The 26,219-nt window shown below is 27.9% G+C and overlaps 1 protein-coding gene across 1 annotated transcript in view; it reads right to left on the bottom strand.

The window, feature by feature from the left end:
- Positions 1–26,219, bottom strand: part of LOC121113573 (uncharacterized) — a 69,108-nt gene that overhangs the window by 21,931 nt on the left and 20,958 nt on the right. The window contains exon 2 of the mRNA XM_040707378.2: positions 12,619–12,697. The gene's annotated coding sequence lies outside the window, so the exon portion shown is untranslated. The remainder of the gene's footprint in view (positions 1–12,618; positions 12,698–26,219) is intronic.

Genomic DNA, 26,219 nt, shown 5'->3' with positions numbered 1-26,219 from the left:
ACTTATTTAATAGAGGTTGATATAAAATAATACAAAAACGTACTAACGATTAGTAAATCTTACTTATAGTACAAATATCTGATAGCACAAAACTATAGGTACATTGTTAGTGAAAATTTAAATTTTAGTGACAAATAATCCTTCATTAATGCAATTATGCTATATTTATTAAATTATCTCATTAATTAAATTATCAAAATAAAATATTGGTTAAAAAAACCGTTTTTTGTCAAGACAACTGAATTTTCTGTGACCAAGAAGTTGTTATTTTAATTTATGTCTTTAGTCTAGAAGTTCAACCATATAGGTAATATTAAAAAAAGCTAAATTAAACTTTTTTAATAGTTAAGAATGTATTATTACCTAAAATGAAAGAAATCTTTAATTTATTTTAAATTTAATTAATAAAAAATTAATTAAACATATATTAATAAAAAATCAAAATGATTTAGATAAGTGGTAAACTATTTTAACTATACACAATTTGTCACAATTTCATAATAAACACCAACAATCCAATATTTCCCAATATATATTCTTATTTCAGTCAGTTATAGACTTTGTGTTTAAATTTATGTAGGGTTGAATTGGTTCCAAAATTTCGGTATTTCATTGGGTCTTATTCTAAGTTTTAAAGACACTTCCAAGTTGGACACATAATCTGTTATATAGAACAATATTTTATAAATGGCGTCCTCATAGTAATTTGAGTGTGACATCATCATTAATCAATCATTCTTATAATCCTATTTAGACTTTGATTAGTGCTAAATTAGTAATAATGGAAAAAAAGCCCGTTCTTTAAAGATAATAACAGTTCTTCTTAACTAACTCAAACTGATATTTTTCAATATTTTTTAATAAAAGGGTAGAGGACGAATGAAAATTTGGAACTTTTTCAAAAACCGATAACAGGGACAAGACGGATCTGGACTGAACTGGACGGATTTTATGTACCATATTAAGGAGCTATGAAACCATGGAGACCACTCAGAATTTTATAACATCCCTACATGCCCTCCTAAAAATTCCAAAAATCAACACTGAAATCCCAAGGATATAATAATAGTTAACAAAATATTAATATAATTTGACGATCATCTTGAATCAGTTATATTGCATATTCTTCTTCACCTTCAGTAATATCTGCTAATAAGTGTATAAAATCATTTTCTTCATGGATTTTAAGCCTTTGTATCGTTGACGAAAATTCCGGGGTTCAAGTTTCATTATTAAAGCTATAGGAAAATGCCAGTTCGAGCTAGTTCCATAGCTCCTTCTATTATATTGTTTATCTGAACTTTAAATAGACAAAATAAGAACGAGTTCTGAATGAGTTGAGAACAACTGAACTAATTGTACACTCTTAACGCTTTAAATTCAAAAATACAAAAGTAATAAAATATTCTTACATTAACAAAAACTCCAAATTTTAACATTTTATGAGAAAACATCCCTAATGTAACGTCTATATTTCAATATTTCGGAATAAATCCTAACGAGTTGGACCTTTGAATTCAACCCTAAATTCTTGGGATGATTTGAGATAATAAAGAATATTTACTATAATTTAATACTTTTATTTAATTTTGTAGACTTAATTTGACCACCATACGGCCTTTTAAATATAATGTATCAGTTTTTTATTAAATTTTGCTCAAAATTAAATCTTTTTTTCTGACTTTAAAATGATTTTAATACCTTCCAAAAATGACATAAAATATCCAAAGTTTTACAAATACTATTGTCTTAATATCTTCCAGCGTAAAGATAATATTGTTTCTTTATAGAAACTTGACCTTCAGTACGAGACACTCTAATGAAATATACATACAAATATTATTATCATATTTCTCTTGCTTCTTTCAATATTAAAGTACATAGGCGAAGAAGTAAAAAAAAAAAATGGGTTCAATAAAAAGATTGGGTTCTCTTCTCCCTCTTTATTTTTTTTATTATAACAAAATATATAGAAATATATATATATGTTTTGTATATATTTGTTCTAGTATGTTCTATATTATATTTACATTTTAGGGGGGTTTATTTATTCATCTTTTATGAAATTTGTATTACGGCTAAAGCAGAACGTAATCCATGTTGTAAGAAAATGACCTATGCAAAGTTTTATTACTCTAATATTTCATCTTTAGGCCACACAAGTTTTAAAGAAAGGCAAAAAATATTTATGGAGTCAATAAATATATAAATAAAACTTTATTTCTTTACTTTACATAATAAATTTTTCTAACCTATAAAAAATATAATTCTTTAAAGTAATCCTTTATAACATAAAATGAAAATATTCTTGGATAATTTTCGAACATATATGTGAGCTTTCCTTTCTATAAATGTAGAAAAAAATGCATATTATAGGTGGACTCTCCAAAACTTCCTGACGTGTTTCACTCTTTTTTTTCCCAAAGGGTAACCTTATAACAAAACTTTTTTTAATATTTTGAAAACAGACATAGGTTTTTTATTGGGACAATAATGATTAAAAATATCTTCATTATTTACTTTGAACAAAATATTTTTGATTTACATTTTTCTAATCTATAAAATAAATTTTAAAAGTTTTTCCTAAAATAATTCTTTAGAACAAAAATAAAAAATAAAAAAATTACATTTTGAACATATATTTTGATCTTTTCCTTCAAGAAATGTAAAATAAAAATGGGCATTATAGGTGGATTATCTAAAACTACATTCGTTATTTTCTCTAAATGTATCCTATGTAAGAAAAAAAAAGAATATGTTAAGGGCTTTTTTGTGTATATATTTGAATAATTCAAAAAGGATTTTCCTTACCATATGACAATAAATTCAGCCCACAAACCGTAATCAAAGATCGAAAAAATTTTAAAAACAAACCGACCTAATATATATAAATATATATGTAGCATGAAGAATAGAAAGGAAATTGTTAATACAGGGCTTCACGAAACAAAAATAAAATAAAAAAATAAGCAAAATAAAGGGAGCTTTTTACTGACTCTTCTTCTTTCTTAACAAATATGTTATACATTTGTATTTATATTTCCTATATGAAATGTTCGATTGTGTAAAAAAATATCTATATTTATTATGGGAGCAGCTGCAAATGCATGAAGTATGATAAATATTTGATAAAGTAACAATAAAGGATGAAAAATTTATTATGTATGTATTTCTAAAGGAAAATATTTACAAAAAAAAGTAACAGTTATTACAAAAGTATGAAAGAAAGAACGTGTTGATCATTGCTGATAATGTGCCAATACGGATCTACATAGGCTCATAGAGAAATGAATATCCATTTTTGGTAGATATACGGATGCATAAAGTAAAATATTAGTACTGAAAAGGGAATGAAAAAGTTAATTGTCTAACCTGTTATAGTTAGGAATGAGATCTTTGGAGAGCGCGAAGAGAAAGCTGGAACAAGACTAAATATATATTACTTAATTATGACCATACCTCAGCTACCTTTAATATAGAGATACCTTTTTTTTGGGGGGAAATGAATTACTGAAATAATGAAAATAACTACTGTTCTGATAAAAAAGAAACTGTTTTTTTTCATTTCGAATGAAGTTTCATATGATTCTAAAATTATTTTCTATTACATGTTAAAAACATTTGCAATTTTTTTTTTTTTTTTTTTTTAGATGAGAAGGTTCAACGTCTTTTGGTTTGATCCTTAATTTTTTTCTATTGAAACAAGTGAAAATAAAAAATTAATTTCTGGGAAAATTCAGAAATTTTTTTTAAAAATAGATGGTTTGTTACAAAATGTTAAATTTTGATGACCAAACAATCTTTCAAATTTTATTATAGAATTTTCCCCTAAATTAATGTACATTTTGTTTTTTTACTAGCAACTCTTATGGGTTTTTTGTTTGCTTCAAAATGTGTAAATCATTCAATTTTGCTAATGAACTAGACATTTAAAGTCCTTTTTTGTTTTTAAAAATAAATCACCAATGATTCATTTAACAATTAAGTTATTTCAAATATGAAAAAGAAATAAGGATATTTTTAATTTTTTGACGAAATTATTTTAAAAAAAGGATCATTTTATAATTACAGTATTTGTCATATAATTTGGATCCCCATACAAATATAAGATATATACCCTATTTAAAGAAAGTAACTCAACTATTATGTATATTTTTCACTTTATTTTCTTTACTCAAATATTGTCTAAGCCTTTTTATTTTAAAAAGTTTAAAATGTATTTGCGTTTTTCACAAATGATGTGATGGGAAAAACTAATTACATTTTTTCAAATAACAGCTCTAGTAAAATGTGGAAAAAGTTATTACATTGCAAAGTGAGTTTCAAGTATTTGCTAACTAGTCTAAGTCTTATAATATTTTTATGGAGTCTTCTTTTGGTCTCATTTCAAGTTCGTAATTATAATAAATGGTTCATTGTGTTGAAGTTTTTCTTGTATTCAGTAAAAAACTGTTATTGAGTACAAGTTGAGTGAAAAAGACTTAGTTATTGAATCCAAAAATTATTGATTGCTTGATTATGCGATCAAGTTCAGTCCCACGTTTTCAAAATATAGACAAAAGTTCTAGGCAAGGGTAAAGAAAAATATTCCTTGTGTTGACTTTTTAGAAGAGAAGAAAGATGAAACACTTTTAAGAGTAGGCAAATTGCATTTCTGAAAGGACCTATGAGTATAACATAAAATGTACATTTTTAACTTTTAAAAAAGAATATAATATTAGTAATAGTTTGGAAATGTGGTTCCAATGTTGAATTTGTATCCCTTATTCTAAAAAAATGCATGTATAATCAATATCCGTATCATATTTTATCATTGAACAAAATAGATCCAGTAAGAGTTGAGTTATTTTTTTTAAATTAATCTACTCAGATAATGTAAATAACAATTCACTGCCATATAATGTTTCGTAAAAATAACTTACTTTTTCATTCAAAACCTCACTAATGAATAGTTTATAAATTGATGAATGAAGGCTGTTATTAGTTAAGTTAGTAATATATGCTTAAATATGTTACCAAGGGAAGAATATTAAAATTAAAGTTTGAAATAAAGAAAAGACGGCGTTGACTAATTTGTCCAGTTATACTTTTTCATATTTGGTAATCAAAATATAAAAAGAATATGTTTTTTTTTTTATATTTACTTACAAAAAAACTTCATTTTCGAAATTTTGATTGCAAATTGCCGAAAAATGAGTGAAGAGCAAGAATAAAAACTAAAAACTTCTCTGACACACATTTGGGTAAAAAATATTATATAAAGATTGTTAGATTGATTATCTGCTCTGTTCGGTATATGCAATATGCCAAAAATAAAGGATTAGGAACTGAAATTATTTAAGGAATTATTGCATAAAAAAGGAAGCAAAATACTAATTTTATCAGTATCCTTGAGGCCAAAATCAATATTGATCCCACATTAACATGATGAGACTTGCCATGCACCTTAATGTGACCGAAGTACAATAAGAAACCATGAGGATTTTGGTGTTTAATCTTTTGTCAGATCTCCAAAATATCTAAAGAACACAGCTTCGAACAAAATAAGATAAGACACGTTCTAGAAACTCTTGATGTAACCCAAACGCAATAAAAAAACGTATTCTATTAATACTTTAAAAACCAAGGCTAATGCATATTTGAAAATAGAAGAAAAAGATGTAAATGCGCGTAATTTAAATTCATTAATTATAGGCAAAACTCCTTTCTATATTAAAAAAAACTATATATAAAAATTGGATTCCTGTTCTCTTAATGACAAAATATAAGAATAATATAGTTTATTTCTTCATTTATTTCTGAAAAATAATTTGGGATGTAAAAGCCATGACGTACCAAATAAGACGAAAGACAAATAAATAGTGCAGTTTTTTAACAAACCAACATTCCTACATATATAGATTTAATATATGTCACTTTAAAAATAAAATTATTAAAAAATTTATAACTATTTTGACAACCTTCAAAAATATGTAAATTTCTACATATAAAACTTACTCTCGAGTTTGTTATTATAATAAATGTTTACAATCCGTTACTTCCCTGGGGTGTTTATTTTCCCCGGTAATTGAAATATGATTGCCGTATCTTGTGTGTTTTATATTTTTGGCTTAATCTTCTATGCTCTTATTTAATCTATCATATCCCTACTTAAATTCCCAATTTTGAGGGGGAATGGCACTACATTAGCTTCTGATTTAGTAACCCTCTATTAGTGAACTAGGACTTTCCTTACCCCTAGATTTACTTTAATGCTTCTTATTTCCTTGTATCTACATTCTATTGCCAATACTTTTCAGTATGTTTTGAAATATTACATCTGATTATATGCCATTCTTGATTTATCTGGATAATACATTGTTAAGGATTTAATCGAGATTAAGTTAATTAAATAAACTCATTGATCAAAAAAGGTTCATTGTTTTTCCTTTCAATTTCTTGGATGCTTATTTTATTCAATGTGAACACTAAGATATATAACGATAGTTGCATATTTATAAAATTGTAGCTATTATTTTATGCAATGAACGCAACATCATCAAAAACTGCCAGGTAATAATTCGATTCCTAAAACCAGCATAAAGTAAATTAATATAATTTTTTTTATTAATATAATAATTTAATGTTTTTTCTTTAAGAAATACCAAGCTCTTGTTGTTAATATTATTTATATACAAGTCTTTATTTTTTCTCAAAGTATTATATACTAGTTTTAGTACTTTTGGTATTGATATGCAAGTAATTAAGTATTGTAATGACGTAATTATTATGATTGATTTTTTTTAAAACATGCAATAAGATGTTTTATTTTTTAATCAATTTACCAACCACATTCTAACAAGGATGTTCACTAATGGGTATTTAACTTATTCTGTAATTAATTATTGAGGTTTCAAGTAATATTTCTTTGGTTCAAGTTATATTCTTGTCCAACGACGAATATAAGCAAGGAGATGAAAGCAGAGTTGGATATGTCTTATTTTGTATAAAACATGATTTCTTTTTTTATAAAAATTTATTAAGACTATATTCGATAACTGTCCAAAAAGTGAGAGTACATTTAGTAAAAATATAAATAAACGTTATACTTTAATATTTCTTTGAACTAATATTTCAGATTACGAGTTTAAAGGTATATAATATAATGTTTAAAAAACATTATATTTGCTCACTGATTCTCTTAGCATCAGACATAACAATTACCAATAGTTAATGAAGTATTATGTTGGTAAAATATCCAATTAAAAGTAAATGTGCTAAAACACTCAATGAGAAAAGTACTCGTTCATTAATATAACAACATTGTTATTTCTTAAATAAAAATATGTTTATTATACATATCATGGATCACTATATACAGTGCACCCTGTGACATATATCCAAACAGATAGAAGGAAACACTTTATTTTATTAATATATATTAAGACTAACATATAAAATTATTTGGTGGTCAATTTAAAAATATGACTCAGAATCTACAAATACAAAAAATGATTTTGTAAAGTATTTCTTTTTTAATAAGTTGCACCCAATAAACTGTTATTTTTTCGTAATTTTAGTGTGAAGCATATCCATAACCCGTCGTTTTTTAAGCTCCTACCAATAAATATTTCATTTAAATGATACAATTAATACATAATTTAAATCCTTACATAACCTTTTTTAAAGATTCTGCATTTCGATTATTTTCCATGAAAATATATAATAAATTATGTGAGTCAGAAGTACAGGAAGCGGGGATCAAATTGTCGCCAAAATATTTTTCTACAAAAAACAACACAAAATATACATTTTTTAACTTTTTTATTGAAAATCAAAACTATGACGAGCACTTCTGACCATCTCATTGTCCATGTTGCCAATACCTCCTTGATGGAGTCCATCAGGCTGGCCTTGGTGCTATGGGGATGTCTATTGGTATGTCTCTCGACATAGCCCCAGACAAAATAGTCCAAAGGATTAAGGTCGGGAGAGTTAGGAGGCCACAAATCCTTGGTTACGACGTCATAACAGTTCTCGGTTAACCACTGCATGGAGATTTTGGACACATGGCAGGGTGCTGAGTCCTGTTGCCACAACCAGGGCCTGTCTCCGGTCACCCCTTGGATCCAGGGCAGAACCACCTTCTCCATAACATCCAGGTAGACCTCTCTATGGACCTTTAGACCCGTTTCAAACATGTGGTGAGGCATAACATGACCTTCATTGCTGACCACCTCAAACACCATGACATTGCAGGGAACTTGGTCTTCATTACCTTCCTCACATGGCTGGTGCAGGTGGCTATCCACCTGTTGTTCTGCTTGTTGACCTTCTTATCTTGACATAAATTCTTTTCATCAGAGAAAAACCACAGCATCCCGGACTGCTTTGGGTGCTTGAGCTTGTTGAGCAATTTTGTTGACTTCATCAGCCTGTTGTCATTTGCCTTCTGGGTCAAGATCTGGCCCACCTGCATCTTGTAGCTCCTGCACCTTAAATCCTCAGATACACAGTCCCTTATTGTTTTCTCATGGCAGCCCAGATCCCTCGCCATGGCCTTCATGGAACTGGTAGGGTTATCCTGAAACAACTTCTTCATCTTGTCGACAAAGTTGGTGTCCCTGACCTTCCTGTCGGCGCCCTCTTCCTCGGGTGCCCTCTTTATGGTGGCATCAACATCCTAGGTGTCCTGTAGCTTCTTACGGATACGCTGAACTGTCCGTAAATTCACTCCTAAGGTTGAAGCAATCGTTGAATTGGAGATTTCACCTCCATTATTAACCAATGCCATGACTACGGCGGACCTCGAAAGCTCCTCGTTCCACTTATAGCTCTTTATCTCCTCATATGATGACGGCATGATGCTAATTGAACTACGTATCGTCAGCTGACAAGAATAGCTTTCCTATTTGGTAACCGGTTTTTTATTTGATAATGTCGTCTTCAAGTTATCAAGGTTTAAAGTAGGAGACAATTTGATCCCCGCTCCCTATACTTTGCATTTTTTTTCCGCCAACTCTTTATAGTTTACGGGTCTTGTCAAAATATGGTGATAGTACTGTTATAAGAGAAATTTAATTAAGATTTATAATTTATGGAAAATAATAGGTAATAAGTTTGTTCCCAATTTTACTAACATCATACGAGTTAATAATCCAATACTTTTCTGGATGTTTAATATTATCTCAGCATTACTAACAAATTTCGTAACTAGTTATAGCTGTTTCAAATACTATTTTTAATACGTTTTAATTATTTATTTATATCAACGATGATTATGAAAAAGGGAGATGGAAGGTGAATGGGAGGTGTATTATTCTGTATAAAACGTGTTCTGTTTGATAATAATTATTTAATGTAGAAATAAAATATTCTAACAAAATGTAGCATTATATTTTCTAATTAAAATATTCGAATATGAGTCCATAGGAATAAAATATGGTAGTAAAAAGTATTTCATTTATTGAATGATCGTTATAGGATATATACATTAATTAATAAGTATTAGTACATTAAGTTTTATATTTGAAAAAGTAGCATCAAACTAGAATCTAAAATATTCAAATTTGATGTTATGAGGGGGAAAAGGTAAGCTGGAAATGGTGTACGTACTGTTTTAGTTGCGTAGGAGATAAAGATTTATTTAAAAAAAAAAAAATCCATAAAAAATAATGGGTTTAGTTTTACTTTTTCATATATTACTATGAACTTGACAATCTAGACGATGAGGAAATATTAAAAAAATATGAACATTGAACAATCTTTCTCAGCACAAAAAAAAAAAGAAAAAACAACCCACAATTAGTGCATAATGAAATGAATATATATATTAAAATTGACAGCAAACTATCTCTTTCATTCTGCATGTTAAAGTTCCTCTCTTGATATCTAAGGATTCCATTTCCCAGGCTGTTTGGGGGATTTTACACCTAAGGTTCCCGGGAAATCTTCAATTTAATTATGTCTAATACACCAAAAAATTGGCATGCTCATTACATATTATTAAACTATTTTTTCTGCACATCGGATTGAGTTACGTAACTATAAAGACCTGGACCCGCTGGCTCAAAACAACTACTTTTGCCCAATTAGTAACAATGAAAATAATGAAAAATATCATAATCTACAATAAATATATGGGTAAGATTAGTTTAATTTTTTGTATTTTGTTTTAAGAATACATAAATGTCACTTTATTTAATATTTAAATACAGATTCATTTAATAAAAAACAACATTTTTTCCGGAAAGAAAGTGATCTTCTCCGAATTCGTATGTATAATAAAAATCTCTCTATGAGAAAAAGAGGAAATTTTTAATTTATAGATCATGAACAAACATAAACCATATTCATTATAAATTATTAAAATGTACTACGCCCAAGGTAGGATTTTTTTGTATGTATACTATTTTGTATAACATTATCTTGATATTCATCATTGCATGTCCTATATATTTACATAACTTTTATTTCGGGTTCATTTTGTTGATGTATGCACGCAGGCAATGCCATATTTGTGAGTAAGTTATATTTCCATGAGTAAACATTATTTCAATGACTTGCTCTTTCTGTATAGCTCACAACAATATGCAATTCTAAGTGTCTATTTTACAGCAGAGTTAATTGTACTGTAACTTTAAGATCAGAAGTTGTTTCCGTAATTTTTTTTTAATAACCTTATCCCAATGATGTAATAAATCAATTTAACTTCCGTTTCTTTTCTTTTTTTAAAGTCAAAGACTTGAATTTAACAAAAAAAAATTAAGTTAATGCAATATAATTATTAAATCCATTAAGATAAAAAATTTGAATAGAAAAGCATGAAAAAATAATCAATCAATATTTTTTTTTTCCTTCACCCCCCTACTTTCTAAAATTTAATAATATTTAATTGAAAAGCTACACAAAATTAAATAAAGTTGATTTTACCACATTTTTCTGTTCAGTAACACCTGTTAGGTAATAACAATTCAAAGGTCTTAACGAGATTTAAAAGTCCCAATTAACGACCATTGTCAAAAAATTTGCCAAAACAAAGGTTTCATTAACGAGGATACATTCTAAATTTATTAATATGTGTTTTATGTTGCATTTGCCTAAATTAATTATTTTTGTAATTTTCTGACGATGGTCACTATGTTAAGAGCTTTATAAAGTTTTGTCTCAGTGGTCACTAACGAATCTATTTTGTGGTCCCGACATCTAGATTGTCTTTTATTATTTCTTCAGACATTCTTATTAAAGGATAATCGTAAAACCTTCGCACAGAATGAAAATAGACATTTCTAGTGCCTCGCTGTAGATTCTACAATTGACATCCTCGTTTGGATTATTTTATTTATTGGTTCACATAAATTGATAAGGCGGCAATTCTGTAACGGAGCCATTTTTGATTAGATGAAATAAATTGATTTTGTAAAAGGGTTTTTAAATGGATTTCGGTCCTAGGGAGATCTAATCCGTCCAACTCCTTATTACTCTACTTCCGATGAAAAACCATATCTGTTTGTTTTTAATTGACTTTATAACTCTAAAGAAAGGAGTTGGTTGGACAAAACTCATGCTTAATTACAGGTAAAAAAGTCCTTATGTGTTGTATAATCTTAGGTACCCTTACTTTTTGTCTCTTCCAAGACCTGACCTATTCAGCAGGGTTGAGACTGAGGACAGATTAGTATTAATTCCTTGTAGACAGTCTTGGATTGTATTTAACTTGTTCATTCTGAACTAGGATCTTGATAATCGGTAAAATGGTGTTATACTACTCTTCAAACATTATTTTAGAATATTAGCAAAGCTTAAGTGTCGCTTCAAAAAGGTCTGAAGTTTCTTTAAGTATTAGTATGTTTTCCTTGAATCTCCTCTTGTACGGCTTCTTCTGATCCAGTTAATGTTCAAGGTTTTCCAAAATCCATGAAATTGACCAATCCTAACCCCCACTTTGTGGTTATAGCAATTAATTTCAATTCGGATATATTCTTCCATCGTTCTTCTCATAGAAACAGCTCTCTTTAACTTTTGTTTTTTCAATTGACTAAACAAGTACCCATTTCTCCCAACTTGTGTATATCAACTTAAGCCAATCTTCGACTTTATATAATAATATCTCTAGGAATGTAAAAATTGCCGAAGTCACAGTGAGAATAATAAAAAAGACATATGAAAATGTTACAAAATGATGGTAACTCTGAGAGACAAAAAATCAAAGGACAAATATCATTTTAGTATTACTTGCACGCTATTACCTTTAAATTTTCAAAACAGGGTGAAGGAGTACTTATATTCTGCAAGTTACCAAGATAAACTTTGCTTTATGTTTTCATTCGCGACTATTTAGACAATATTTACATCTCTAAAAGTCCCACTGTATACTTAACTGATTAACTCTTAAATTAAAAATCAATTGTAACATAAATTTTATAATGCAAGCTGATGCTTGTATTTAAAAAAAACTAATAAATATGAAAATAATAACTCACAGATTATAAATTAAGCAAATTAGTCACAGCTTAAGATGGTATATACTCACAACCATCAAGGAACCGTTGCTAACATAGTACTAATAGGCAGTTATCCCTTGAGAGTAATGAAGCACAACACTTAGAAACTTGGAAAAATTGCAGAATATCAACTAACCTGCGTATCAACTAGTCTCGGTCTCTCCTAAGTATTATTGTCATTTGAAATAGTTATATAGTTTGAATATATCATAGGTCTGAAACAAAAGAAGAAAAAGTCCAATAAGTATTATTAAAAGATATCGCTCATTAATGATTTTAAAATCCAAATATACATGATTATGTTATACTAGTGTGATGTAAATTATAAAAATAGTATAAGAATATTTCCATAAAATATTTGTCATATATTAAAAATTATTATAATAGACATTTATACTAATTTGAGCAAAATAATAGAAAAATTTAACATAAACGATTTAAGAATAATAAATGTAGGGGTTCCCGGTTTCTAGTCAATTTTTTTGAGTACCCTAAATTAAGTAATGTTGAAGTGATAATATTTTATGTTAGCTCCTTACACATTAAAGTAATCAAGTCACATCTCAGGGTTTCATAATCCAAATTAATACATGAAAATTTTAGGACTAAATGAACAAACTAATGAGTTCAAAAAATAAATAAATTAGTTTACTTATACCTATGGAAATAAATATATTTTAAGTTTGTGATAATTTATATCGATTCAAGAATAATCAATAACTACATACTCGTAAATATTAATTATAATTTATGAGATTGTGATCTAGAAAATAGTATAAAACTGAATCAATCTTCATGGACGACTAACAGTTAAAAGATGAAATTATCTTACTTTTAAATACAATTTAAATCATTTCTACTTTTGACGTTATCAAAAAATATGAAACTACGTATTTGGAAGTAAATAATTTTCTTTAATTTTTAGTTTACAAACGTTATCGATAAAATATATTTTTTTTATGTATATTGAGTTTATTTAATTTTTTGTTTTTTGTTTTTTTGATAAAGCTTTTCAAGCAACAATAATTTCTGAAAATTGTCCACTTTAACCAGGAAATATTTTCTATTAATTATAAGTATTTACGTTTGAAATTATGACCTAAATCTAAACTTTGAATATAGTAATCACCACGAAGAGTACTTCAACTTTATATTCTTGAATAATCTTTTTCATTTCAGTAAAGAATAAGTTTATGTAAAGTTAAGATTAAAAATGAATATATATATTTATAACTCAGTAAATAATGAAAGAGAATTAAAGTTTATTATTTTATAGATCTTAAAAGAAAATATACATACACATAGTTATTTTAAAAATTTATTATTTAATAAACAGTGTGAATTTTTTTTACAATACAAAAAGAAAATAAAAGAATGCCTTCAAATAAATTTGTATTAATTAAAACTTTTTAGTACCATTTTAAAAGAAAAAATCGAGTTAATGCAAGGAACTTTACATTATGCATATTGCATATACAGAGTAAATCTTTAAAGTCCAGAATAAATTATTTTTATATTCTAAAATAAATAATTCTTGGTACTAGAGCTTAAGATGAGAAAATGGTCGAAATTCAAGGAGATTAAGTTTTAAAACCATACAAAATATTAGGACTCCTGTAAATTAGTTATCTCTATTTTAAAAATTCATATGTATTAGAAAGCAAGCATCACTATAGTTATCTTTTTGAGCAGCTTTTATTTTTTTGCTATATAAAAGATACATACCGAATGTAATACGTTATTTATAGACAAAAATCTACTTATGTATATTTACAAATAGAAAAAATATGTATCATGGAAGGATGTAGCATATAAAACAACTCATTCGGGAGAAATTATTATATTAACCTCAATGTGAGTTGGTTTGATTCACGGTCGCTCATTAAAAAAGAAAAATATACATTATGTAGATGGACTTCAAAAACTATTACAAAGTTGGGGGGTTTAATTGCAATACTATAATGTTTACTTAAACTTAATTAGTGCAACTGCATTTGACCAATTAAAGGAACATTAATATATATAATAGGTTGAGGAAAAAGTAATATTGTACTTTTTGCTTTATTTCAATGCTTTGTAAAAAGTGTTACATTCATGCAACTTAAGCCAAATATACCTCGTTGTGTTTGATAACTTGTTGGCAAAAGAATCCAACAGGTGCCCTTCTCGTACAAGCCATTGTGCGTATTGGAAAAAACTTGGACAACCAATTATAAAAAGCCTCTATTGAGGCCAAATTTGTACCCCAAGGCACGTTGGTCTTAGACAGGAGCAGGTAGTAGTCACTTGGTGTCAGGCTCAGACTGTTATGTGGATGCATAAGAACTTCCCCTCTGAGCCGTGTACCTCATTAAGGATGTGTGACCTGAAGTTGTCCAATTGTATCTTATTCAGCAATGTTGGCTGTTTTTGTACAATTGACAGCTTCATAAGTTTAAGTTGTTCATAGTAGAAGGGAGAGTTGAGCAGAAAAAACAAAACAAACACCCTTGAACCATTATTTTTCAACATAAACTAAAGGATTATCCGGCCCGTATACATTACAAATTTTGTTGATCACTTTAGACACATTTTTTCCTTTCAAGTATTAAAAGTGTAAATATGGCGAAATTTTAGTACACCATACTCGATAATTCATGCCTGAACCTGCCAACCGCAATAATGTACAAAAACCGTTGAGAGCATACCTTTACAACACTTCATGGTATGCTCCAATGGGACCAATAATGAACAAGATATACTTAGTCAAATAAAAAGAGCAGTAAATACGAAATTACTTTTTCCAAAATCTAATATATATATACAGGGTGGTGATCTTAAATCCTGAACAAGCTTAGACTTCAAAATCTCGGGAAACCGGATATATTAGTTTATAAAAGTGTGTACATCATATTTAGGTAATAAAATTGTATAATAACATGTACAAGATCTTTGCGATGTCCTTCAAATACGAATGATGTGCAGCTATTATTTTGTGCCATCGTATTGGGTGCACGCCAAAGGAGATTATTGATTTTACGAAGCTCCCTAAATCAACTTTTTACAATGTCGCCCAGGCATTCAAGGAGTTCGGAAACACCTGCAAGGAAGAGTTATGTTCATTCGAAGAGCAAAAACGCACTCCAGACTGCGTTACATGTTTTGATCGAAGAAAATGGGGCCTCCTGGCTCGTCAGATCTGAATACCTATATGTTGGTGTTTTGGGAAAGAGTTTAAATAATGTTCTTATAACTCTTTTGCCTCCTTGACAAATTCCATTTTATGGGCCAAAATTTACAAGGAGTTCTTCATCAAGTCATGTGATATGCTTAAGGAGAGGTTAGAGGTTGTGGTTGAAGCTAGATCTCGTTGGTTTGAGTGATTGATTTCATTATGTATCCCTACATGTTAGATCTAAAGATTTGTGAATTACAAAAATAATAACGTGCTCCCTATTTTATTCAAGTTTTAAATTCATTTTTAAGACACACCTTAAGTGATCCTATACACTAACAATATGCTCACATTAAATAAGAAAATTCTTAGCCTTTTCCCTTGATGGCTTACGAAAGAAGCAAGATATCTTTTCATTAGTCTTCCTATACAACATCTTAACTTTGCAGAAATTATTTTGGGAGTTTTCGTTAATAGATTCCTGAACTAAATTAATTCAACATCCTTCATTTTTGAACAGATATTTCCATTATGTCTCAAAAATCCATCCTCTTGGGCTATGAGAGTTTATCATATTTTAAAAAAGACTATGATAAAAAAAAATTCCTAGTCCCCAAATATTTGGCAAAAATAAAATGCTTCTTAACAAAAATATGAATGGGGCTCGAAAGTTTGGAAAAGTGTGTGAATCACAGTTCTAGATATTATTTATGCTTAAAACCTGTGTTTTGGTCTACAATCTAATAACCCTTATCATTACGTGCATATATATAGTACCAAATATTGACGTTTAATAACCCTTTATTTAGATAAACCATCTAATATTGCAAAATACGTCATAATCCTAAAAATGCTCAAAGTATATCAATTTATATTTAAAAAAAAGCTCAGATAACACTTCTACAATAACTTAATGTTTTGGAGATTCATTTATCTATTCTAAAAATTCCTTCACTATTTTTTAATTTGATATTGGCTCACATATTCGCCAAAATAGCAATTACCTCAAAGCATATACAATTATTTGTCTAACTAATGGATATTTATTGTATAAGATAGTTGCTAACGTAAAAATATCCATAAAATTATTTAAGTCCCAAAATTTATTTCCTTAGAAACCACATAAAAAGTTTTTACTTTATGTTTGAAAAATAGATTGAGTTAGTAGTCAGATTATACAAAAGTCCTTCTCAACTACTCGTATAAGTTATATTGTGGGGAATATTGGAGGAGTAAACATTGATATATGCATAAATAATGAATAAAGTTATGACAAATATGAGTTTTTATGAAGCACAACTTCAAACATAGCTTTAATATTCACTTCCAACCTTTCCTTTCACAATAAAGAAAAAGTAAGCTTATAATAGCTGTATGTGGTTTTTAGAGTGCTAATTTATCTTTGACCCAGCACAAATGAATTAGACCCCTTGTGAATTACCAAATACGTAGCTTAAACTCAAGTATCCATAAGTAAACGATTTATACAAATGCAAGTTTCAGTTTTTTTTAAACCAACATGTATATTCAAAGATGAAAAAAATGTTTAAATCCTCAAGATTGTAAATCAAAAAGAAAAGTATATGTTTGTCACTTTGATGGACAATATATCGACTAACAAAGATCACTAAATAATGTATAATGCTTCTAATTCCCTAATACGTATGAATTTACAAAAAAGGGAGAAATGATTAAAAAGAGTACTAATATCTTGCAGATTATCATCATGTACTCTTTATTAAATGTATGCTCTAGAGGATTTGGACAATTTTCGTATGCCTACTTATAATACTTATTAACTGTGCAAAGTGTCCTTCAAAAATATTCATAAACATTGAAAAAGGAGGTGTCCCGTTTTTTGTACACCATGCAATAATCACTTACACCAATTTGAAAATTGAATTGGGAAAAAATGTTCATTAAAGTGAATTGGATACAAAATGTTCTTAAACATAATACACCGTAGGCATATGTGGAGTTTACAGGGAAAGGGTTCTACATCTTCCTATCTTTTTTTAAATATACCTTTACTACATATTATATAACTAGTATTTATATAAAAATGGTTTGACCCCCTAGAACAAATTTAAAACTCATGATCGCTCTCTAATATAAATTTGAAACATTCTCTATGATGATATTGCATCCTTTAAAATTCTTTAAAGAGTCTGATTCTCTGTTCTAATAGATTTTTTTTTGTGTGTGCGTGTATTTAGCAAATCCTTATAACAAAAGACCACCAATGGTACCTTGTATTTCATCTTCAGTGACATTCCATATTACATTTTGTTTGTTTATTCAAATACATTTTCAATCAAACTGTCTTCAATAAAGAGTTAGAATAAATCGTATTCAGATTTAGTAGAAGATATTTCATCGACAATATGATTAAAAATTGAAAATTTTGATATTATTTCAAACTGTGGAATTGGATTTTCTTTTTTCAGGTTCTTTTCCAATATTAAAATAAACAGCTGATTAACTCGTAACTTAGCTATAAATATGTATGTAAACTACTGCAAATCAATGATTTACTATAGTTTCTGGTACTCGTGGATTTAAAAAAATATAAACTACCTATTTATATATTTATGTTAATATATGAAATATAATAATTAGGTTTTATTACATGAGAATGTCTAGTTCTAAATTATAAACTGTTCCAATTTTGAAATGAAGTTATAAAATTTCATACAACTATACATATGTTAAGAAACATAAAAGTTAACTTTTTTTCATTTATCGGTTAATATTTATCTTCGAATCAATAGATTATTATCTATAAATCTCAAACCTACAATGTGCAGAAACGTAATGAAAATATATGGTGCATTCTGGGGTTGATTTATGCACAAAGTGGTTCATAATTAGAGTTTAAGGTATGATATTGCCCTAAAATTGACCATTATCCCATTTTATATGGTTGTTCCGGTTTGAACAATTTGGCAAAGATACTTTGTTACATACTTGTATCTAGACACTCAAAAAGTCTACCGGAATTGCCATTAGGAAGTCCCTTGACCTTTTCTTCGACAATACCCTACATGGCGTTGTCAAAGAAGTTAAGATTAGTGTGGTGTGGGTCTTTATTTAGAACTGCAGTTTGGTCCAGTCAACCCCCCTTTTCGGTCTTTAAATAAGGTAAAATAGATATTTCCTGACGTCATTGAGGAACTTTAGCTTTTTTTTATATAATATTTTTCTTAGTTAATAGAATATATTACATAACATCCACAAAATATATCATGTCCGTTTTATACTGCAATATAAAGCAAGCATGAGTATTTTTTGCAAGATATTTGCAAAAACACATATCCCATATAACTATTATATTATTTATTTATAATAGAAAAATACTGTATAACTGAAGTACAAGGACAACACTTGTTAAGATCATTTTATAAGGAGGCCAAGGGGTTTTATCCTTATATGGCTTAGAATTGGCTATGCAACATTGTTGAACTTTATTTGCAGTACGATATGGGCGTGGGCCCAATACTGTTGTAAGCAGATGTAGACTTGCATTATAAATAATGGGACAATAATTCTGTACCAAACTATACCTATAATTATTTACCTCCTTGCTTAGCATTAAAAAGTTTGATCATTAATATATGTTCAACTTTTACATCAATATCAAAAATATAAAAAAATATTATTATTATTATATGAGTGTATGTAAGTAAGTATACTGATTCCAAGAAAAATCAATATACTTATAGACAAACAGTTATATAAGTCCATTCAAACATTGAGTAAAGTTTTTTTTTCATTATTTTGTATAAAAATAAAAGATTTACCTTATATTCATTTTTTTTTCCTTAACTATACTTATTTTTTAAGTCAACATACATATGTACATAAGAGTAGACAGAGAATAAACTTATATTTCCAATAATTTTGGTAACTTATTAATATTCCTTAAATGCATTTATTCTAAAAAAAATAGCTTACAAGTTTCGAAAGAAATAAGAGTACGTAGTAAGAAAATATATTATGCAAAAAATATTAAGATAAAACCGAATACAAACGAGAAGTCTTATCATATTAAATACTATTTGTCATTATATTATAGTAAAGTCATATTTAGTACACTACTACTTCCCCTGGGGGATTTTATTAGTCCTGAAAATTGACATGTTCTCTTGCAGTAATAGTCAGGGGCCTTGGAGCCAACTATATCTAAAATTATTTCACTATAAATGAGCGTTATGTGAAATCATGAAGAAAAAAAAAGATATGTAAAATATTTATATTTAAAATAAAATTTTAAGCCTTTCTTAGTGAACTGGGATATTATATACCCCAAAATTTATAAGATTGCTTCATATTTCTTTGAATCTACATTTTTGGCCAATACATTTCAGTATTCTTCAAAAAATTAAATCAAATTATAAGCAATTCTTTATTTACCTAAATATTGCCTGGTTTATAATTTATTCCTATATTTAGCAATTTATAATCGTGATATAGTGCACTTAATTAACTGTTTTGCTTAAAAGTCGTTTTTTGTTTTTCCTTTTCATGCACTCTTCTTTTTTTAGTATGAGTACTGAGGTGTAAAATGATAACTACCGTGGCTGTTATTTGACATATATAATATTCTCATTTTCTAGAGCAGAAACACTTCATATTCTAGCCTACAAAATCATAACGCACAAGGCAGATGATTTTTAAAGATTGACAATTGGGATCATTTTAATCTCATCCAGACATTTCTAAATATCTTAGTATTATACTACATATTACACATTTTTGGAGGATGGTATTTCATTACTTTCTGAGCTGTTAACCACTTCCGGAATTAACTATTGAGCTTTCAAATAATTATTTAATGTGTTTTTATTATTGATCTACCTCAAGGATGAATATGAAAGAGGGAGATGAAAGGGAAGTGATTGATGTCCTAATATTTTTGTATACAACTTGTCTTGTTTGATGTTAATTTATTGACTAAAAAAGATATACCCTTCATATTATCAAAAAATCAGTAATGTAAATTGGCACTCGAGGTAGGATTTGAAAGAAGTAACAAAGATCGGTTTGCATTAGAACTATATGTATTAATGGTTTTTAAGTTTGAAACTGTAACATTGCTAACATATTATATATGGTCTAAAAAACTATTTTTTTTTTTTACCATTCATAAGCACTAAATTGATAAAATTACTTATCTACTAAGTATATACCTATTTTTACGAAAAATAAAGAAAATAGATTAATTGATTTAGATGGCCCTTCATTTATGCCATACCTAATATCGTATTCTTCCCTAGAGCAATATCTAAAAGGAAGGAAGAAATAGATTGAAATGTTTTCTTGGAAATTATTTCTAATTATTTATTGTACTAGTATTTTCGATTTTTATTTTGAGTAGTGACTCTCTATAAGTTGTTCTTACAGCAATTCCAGAAATAGTCCACTAATGGACTATTATAAAAGATATCTACACAAGATAGAACAGAAATATAATATAAAAGAAAATTGTACAGAAAAAAAATGTGATCAGCGCTCGCCGGGAATCGCAATATTTTCATACTTATCAGTCAATCAGTGGAAATGTGGGTTTGGGAAAATAGTTGTTTTTTTTAAATGGTAAGCCCGAAATCTATTTTAATGGTTAAGTAAGAGAGGAATGAAGAAACTGTATCTGATTAGATGTTTTATCTCACAACCGACTGTAAAAGCAATAATTTAAGCATTCGTTTAACTCATATGTAATTTCAAACCATGTAATGTCAAGAACGAATTATGACTGCTACAACAAAAACAATAACAGTATTAAACAAAAATGACAAAATAAGTTACAATTGATGGAATCCTAGTGAAATTAAAAACGACTTCAGAGAAAATCTCATATAATATTATAACTTTGAGAGACAGCATACAAACATTTATTTTTTCTAACATACGCATTTCGAGAACCAGGCATTTTTTTTTAAATTTAACTATGTTTTTTTAGTGATATAATCTTTCGTTTTTAAATATACGAGAGGAACAAATAAGCTGTTAGGTTTTTGCTGGTTTTTTTTTTTTGTAACCATCACTACAAAATTAAATAAAAACACTCTCCCCAAAATAAAAGCTTTTTCCGACATTTAGTTTTTGCAAATTAATTATTTCCAGAGTATTTATGTTATTTCTTTTATAAAATCACTGAAATTAAGGAAAAACTATAAATAAATTGATATAAGTAAGTTAAATTTTGAAAATTGATACAAGCACTTGTAAATCGTATCGTATCGTATCCACAGAATAATCTATACATGGAAAATCCACTTCATTTTCCCTCCACAGTTGGGCATTACAGCTAGGAAGGCAGAATATGTTTGAAAGCTGGAGTAGCTTCCCTGCTTGGAGGATCGATTATTTCAATATTTAGGGATTACATTAAAGAATAAAATAAGAATGTTTAATTAATACATATAGATTACTCTATGTATGATACAGAATGATGGACATTCTGTATCATCCATAAAGTAATCTTTAGGTATGTTAGAGTGCGCTAAGGGGAAGTTCTTTCTTTAAATTTCAGCGTTAAAATATTAACATATATAAAATTCTAGAATTTTTTGAATTACTTGATTTTGTAAAATTTGAAAAAATACTCCAATGTTTCAGCTATCCTTTAACAGAATTTCATGAAACATATTTTAACAATCAATGTGATATAAAGTTCCCAAAAACTATTGTCCGAAATAAGGTAACGTTTAAATTGCACATATACTATAATATTTATGATAGAATGCTAGATAATATGTTCCTAATTTTTGATAATTTAGTAGTTTAATGGTTGTACTTCAACTTTTGTCAAACACATTTTCAACTTTTGTTACGTTTTAAAGGAAAGGTATTTCTAGACTAATAAAAAAATGTCAAAAGGTTCCAACTACCTTATTATGACAAAGTTTAATGTGGATGATATCAACCATTTGTTCGCCGCACTACAATAAAAATTCATGGGCATAACCTTAATTACATGCATTTAACCGTCCATATCAAACTAGTAAAAATTAATTTATGAAAATTGTAAATAAATTAGTAAATAAATTCTTATCAAATCCTTAATTTTAAATGGAACATTGTTATATTTTACTATAGTAATGACATTATATTATACATACATAATTATAAAAAACAGTAATATATAATAAATTTATTTCTGTATGAATTGACTGAATTATTGAATGAAAATTTCCTTAAGCAAAAAAATTGGACAAATTGTTTAAATTTCCATCGTTGTAAGTGAATGAAACAAGCAGCCAGGAGGAGACCTTTCATGAAGATAATCGTAACTACAATCAGATTGTAAAGGATTTTTATTTAGATTAATTTATTTAAGTGTAATTTTTTTAATATATTTTTCTCAATGATGATTGATGTTAGGGATTGTCTTTTATGCAAGAATATAGTAACCTTAGAAAGGTCGTACTAAATATTTTTTTCATGGCTATATAATTTATTAGATATTTTGGTTCATCCATTAGTTTTATATTATAGAATGTAGAGAACAAGTTAGTATTTGTTCTTCCTTAGCAATCTTGTGGTAAAACAATTGTTGAACATATTTATATTTAATTATGTATGTATATCAAAGTTTTAGTTGATATACCAAATATCTAATGTTGTTGGTTCAAACATTGTATCTTTCGTTAAAGTGTTTATGGTATGTCGCCCCCTAACGTCTCAAGATGACAATTTCTTTATATAACAGTATTCCCTGATTTTAGAGGTTTGATTATAGAAAATGGTAACTGATTTATTTACAGAGGAATACTAACCTTTATATTTATTTTAGTACATAAATAAAAATTGGGCAAAACATGACATTCCTGAAGTTAAACGGAGACATTATTAGATATATAAAGGTATTGTTGTAGATTAATTGTAATGAAATCTTCAAAGGAGAAGAATGCATTATGTGGTTTTATACACTCGTTTTTACTTTTCGTTTTATCTATTATATTACTTATTTATTTTCTATCAATCAATGATCTACTTTTTTATTCATACGGGTCTAAATCGTTTAAATTATTAGTTAGTATATCCATTTCATGATCGGGTATAAATATTACAAGGTTGTTTAATCTCTATACAGCTAAGTATTGTCTCATATTTAAGATATTTGGTATCACCTGACAAAATTTCATAAGCTGGCACTAACCATATTTGAGATATTTACCCCTTAATTGTATATATTTTTACAATCTTAACACTAGTAACTTCTGTCATTCCAATTAATTTTAATAATTTGTTTATAATTATAGATAATTATTTGAATATCTTTGTAGTTTATGTATGTAATGTTTTTGTCTTTTTTTGCAAAAAAAAATGAAACTTTTACTTCCATGTTGAAAAATAAAGTCTATATATGGTAATTTCCTAAAAATGACATAGTTTGTTGACTGTATCTTAGTCAAAATGTGCTGATATGCAGGAGAGACATTATTCCTGATTATTACATTTCTATTCCCACAAATAAATATATATATTTGATGATACATGAAATTCTTGTTGATAAACTAAGGAATAATCGATGTACTATGTACATTCCTTATTACTAATAAACGGCAATGAAATTCATATCTAAAAAGAATTCAATACTTTGATTATTGATCAAAGCGGGTTTAGGTAGATTACACCCAATTAGTTCTCACTGATTATTATCTTTTTCTAATTTATAAGTTAATGGAAGCTCAATAGTTTCAGCGAAATCCAAGTAGTTTATATCTATTTCTAAATTAACATTTTGTAATTTTTCTCTTTCTTATCTCCAATTTCTTTATTTTTTTCTTCTACTTTTCTTTTCTTCTTACAACGTGAAGAATCAAATGAACATAAGACATACTTCATAGCCAATAAGAAACAATAATGTTGAATTATAGACGTGCAAAAGAGAAAATCAAATTTTTTATCGAAAAAACAAAATTACTCCGTTCTTATCGTATAAAAATTTTAAATATTGGCGTCACTGAAATCAAAAGAAAAAGTTATATTTAATAAAGTTAATTATTTCCATCAAATCTAAATATTAATCTTTATCCAGTCTAACCTCAAATATTTGTCATGCACATATTCCTATCATTATGATTAATACTTTGGTTGTTTATAGTTAAATCCCTAAAAGTAGAAAATATTTGGATTCAAAAAAAAGTTTTATGTTTTTTTTAAACTCAACATATTTTAATATATCCTTTCATAGAATTAATTGAGTTACTATCAAAATAAAAGAATATTTTTAATAATAAATAAGTTTTAGAAAAAACTTTATATGAATATAAAAAAGAAAATATCTTCGTTGATTAGAATTTAATAAAACTAAATACCCGATAGTTTATAGAATATAAACCTATTGATAACATTCAACTCCTTTTCAATTTTGAAGCTAGATTTAATATATGATTATTGGCAAATTCCTGATGCACATAATACCAGGGACAGAACTGGCACCCTCTTAATTTGTTTGCTAAATTATATGTGTCAAACTTTAACACTATATACCAATATATGATAGCTATTGTTTAAATTAATTTATATACTGTAATAGGTATTGGTTTTTACGCAACTTGTATTTCAATGCAAACTGTATTGCTCGAAGAGTTTTAAAAATCGTTTTTGATTTTTAAATTTAATACTTTCAATTTATGTTCATAGGTACTATAGAAAATAAAACTAAGGCATACTTTATTTGGTTTATTTTATCTATGTAGTGGTACACATTTTATATTTTTTAAGAGTAAAATTTCAACGAGAGGTTTTTTTAGAACATTTATTTAACAAAATTATATTAAAATAGTGCTTGGCACATTTAATATTCAAAACGTGAGCCCTCAGCTCTAATAATTTCCTCAATAAGAGCCCTAAATTATCAGTAGACCTCGAGTATGTAGTCAGACTCGAGCTTGGTTCACATCTTCTTGATGGAAGTATCCTGAGACGGGACAATCCTGTGAGGATTAGCACATAACCTCTCATCCAGACGTAACTAGGTAGAGTTATCCAAAGGGTTTCCGTTTGGAGAGGAGGGCGTCCACATATTCAGTTCTCAAAAAGTCTGGAAAGTTGTCGTTCAGGATGGCCTTGGTCTTAGCGGTGCGATGACGCAGAGCGCTGTATAGAAGAAAAAAAAAGCTTCCCTGAACTTTTCTCTTACTCTAAGTAGTACTTTATTTTAAAATTTTTTTGATGTAAGCATCTTCAATGAGCTGCTCTTTCCTCCCCACGAAAATGGGAGGGCGACTTCACAACGCCCAAAACCATGGTTCTGGCTAGATTTTTTTGTTCTAAGACATCATGATGAAAAATTTTCATTAGAAAAGAGCAAAACTTAGCCCAAATTCTGTAGGCCTTGAGTAAATTTAGAATCTTCTTTGCTCTTTCAACCGTCTCAGTTTGATCTGCTGAGAGATAAGATGTTTTGTTGTCCTCCGTGATGGTATACATCATTGACTGGATAAATTCAATATCACAAAATACTTTGGAGCTCTGCTCTGGCTAACAAATACGCATGCTACGAACCGTAAATATATAGAACAATAAACTTTACAGCGCCCTATATCAAATTATTTTTAAATAACTTCAGC

This window comes from Lepeophtheirus salmonis, chromosome 2, assembly GCF_016086655.4.
Source record: "Lepeophtheirus salmonis chromosome 2, UVic_Lsal_1.4, whole genome shotgun sequence".
In the NCBI taxonomy this organism is placed as follows: Eukaryota; Metazoa; Arthropoda; class Copepoda; order Siphonostomatoida; family Caligidae; genus Lepeophtheirus; species Lepeophtheirus salmonis.
The sequence above is the reverse complement of the archived record's forward strand: the minus strand, read 5'-3'. Positions and strand labels throughout refer to the sequence as shown.